The sequence below is a fragment of the Coturnix japonica genome, unplaced genomic scaffold, assembly GCF_001577835.2.
Source record: "Coturnix japonica isolate 7356 unplaced genomic scaffold, Coturnix japonica 2.1 chrUnrandom534, whole genome shotgun sequence".
Taxonomy (NCBI): Eukaryota; Metazoa; Chordata; class Aves; order Galliformes; family Phasianidae; genus Coturnix; species Coturnix japonica.
Window position 1 is genome coordinate 41,038 of NW_015439917.1, and position 2,775 is coordinate 43,812.

The window sequence follows — 2,775 nt, forward strand, 5'->3', positions numbered from 1 at the left end:
GAAATGGGGGGATTAATTGGAGGGTTGGATTGGGCGGTGAATATGGGGGTTAATATAGGGAGATATGGGGCTGAAATGGGGGGGATGTGGTGGATATGGGTTGGATATTGGGCGGCGGTTTCAGGGTGTGAATATGGGGTTTTGGGGTACTATAAAATGGGGATATTGGGGGGATAGGGGTGAAATCAGGGGGGATAATGGGGGTGGTAGATGGGGGGTCTATGGGGGATATGGGCGATATGGGGTGAAATAGGGAGATATGGGGGGAATGAGGGGGTATGGGGGATAGGGGCTCGAAATGGGGAATAATGGGGGTTATGGGGGGTTAATGGGGGTCTATGGGGCTAAAATGGGGGATAAGGGGGGATATGGGTTGAAATGGGGATAATATGGGAGTTTGGGGGTGCAAAATGCGGGGATAATATGGGGATATGGGCGGAATATTTGGGGTTAAATGGGAGATATGGGGGGATATGGGGTTTGAAACGGGGGTGAAACTAGGACAAGATATGGGGGGAATAGGGGGATATTGGGGATATTGGGGGGGAAATGGGGCGATAATGGGGGGGAATATGGTGTGTCATGGCGGAATATGGGGGGTGAAGAGGGGATATTATGGTGATTTGGCGGTGTGAATAATGCGGGTATATGGGGAGAGATATGGGGGATAATTGGGAGCATAGTGGGGGAAATAGGAGATATGGGCGGTGAACTGGGGATATATGAGGTGGTTATAGGGGGAATATGGGTGGGCAAATGGGGGATATGTGGGGTTTGGGGTGTGAAAATGGGGTCTTGGGGTACAATACTGGGGGATATAGGGGTGTGAAAATGGTGGGAATAGGGGGTGAATTGGGGGTATGGGGGGAAATATGGGTGAAAATGGGGGGGAATGGGGGGATAGGGTTCTAATGGGAGATATGGGTGAGAAAATGGGGGGATGCTGGGGGGATTAAAAAAGGGGATTTGGGTGGAACAATGGGATATATGGGGTTTAGGGTGGGAAAATGGGGTTTTGGGGTACTAAAATGGGGGGATTTGGGGGGTTTTGGGTGAAAAGAGGGATTTAGGGGTTGTTTGGGGTGGGGAAATGGGGATTTTGGGGTTGGGAAAGAATGGGGGATTTGTAGGATTTTGGGGTGAAAAGGTCAATTTGGGGGGTATTGGGATGGAAAAGGGGGAATTAGAGGGATTTTGGGGTGGAAACAAGGGGGAAATTTAAGGGGGTTTGGCGGTCTGAAAATGGGGGATTGGGGGTTTTTGGGGTAAAAGGGGAGAATTTGTGGGGTTTGGGGCGGTGATAAGATGGGGGGATTTGGGGGTGAAAATGGGGTTTTGGGGCACTAAAATGGGGGGATTTGGGGGGTTTTGGGGATGAAAAATGGGATTTGGGGGGTTTTGGGGTGAAAAAGGGGAGATTTGGGACTTTAGGGTCCATTTTAGGGTCTGTTTTGGGGCCGAATCCATCCAGGGTCTCCCTATGGGGTGCTAATGGGGTGGGGGTTGATTTTTGGGGTGAAATAAGTGAGATTTGGGTTCTTTTCTCAGGGCACCCCATAGCGGCCCCATAGCGCTGAGCCATGGGGGACGTGGCCGTGGTGAAGGAGGGATGGCTGCACAAAAGGGGTACGTGGGGCTTTATGGGGTCTTGTCTTATGGGATTTTGTTATATGGGGTTTTGTTCTATGGGATTTTATTATATGGGGTTCTATTATATGGGGTTCTATTATATGGGGTTCTATTATATGGGGTTTTATGGGGTTTTGTTCTATGGGGTGTTCCCTTATGGGGCCGTTCCCTTATGGGGCCGTTCCCTTATGGGGCTGTTCCCTTATAGGGCTGTTCCCTTATAGGGTCGTTCCCTTATAGGGCCGTTCCCTTATAGGACCGTTCCCTTATAGGATTGTTCCCTTATAGGACCGTTCCCTTATAGGGCCGTTCCCTTATGGGGCTGTTCCCTTATGGGGCCGTTCCCTTATGGGGCCGTTCCCTTATGGGGCTGTTCCCTTATAGGATTGTTCCCTTATAGGATTGTGGATTGATCCGTTATGGGGCCCGTTCCCTTATAGGGTTTTCCCTTATAGGGCTGCTTCCTTATAGGATTGTTCCCTTAATCGGGGTCCGTTCGCCGTTATAGGACCGTTCCCTTATAGGAACGTTCCCTTATAGGCATGGTTCCCCTTATGGATTGGTTCCCTATAGGAATTGATCCCTTAAGGGGCCGTTCCCTATACGGGTTGGTTCCCTTATAGGGCTGTTCCCCTTATAGGATTGTTCCCTATGGGGTTCGGTCCCGTTATAGGATCGTTCCTTTAGGACGTCCCTATAGGATTGTTCCCTATAGGATTGTTCCCTTATAGGGATTGTTCCCTTATAGGACCGTTCCTTATGGGCTGGTTCTTATAGGATTGTTCCGTTATGGGGCGCATTTACCCTTATGAGGATTCGGTCACGCCTTATAGGATTGTTCCTATGGGGCCGTTCCCTTATGGTGGCCGTTCCCTGTATGGGGGCCGTTCCTTATAGGATTGTTCCCTTATGGGGCCGTTCCCTTATAAGGATGTTCCTTATATGGACATCCCTTATAGGATAGTTCCCTTATGGGGCCCGTTGTGATCTCCGCGCGGCGTACCTTAATGGGGCCGTTCCCTTATAGGGCCGAGTTCCCTTATGGGCCGTTCCGTTATGGGGCCGTTCCTATGGGGCGTTTCCTCCTTATAGGCCGTTCCCTTAATAGACTTGTTCCGCTTCTGGGGCCGTATCCCTTATGGGCCA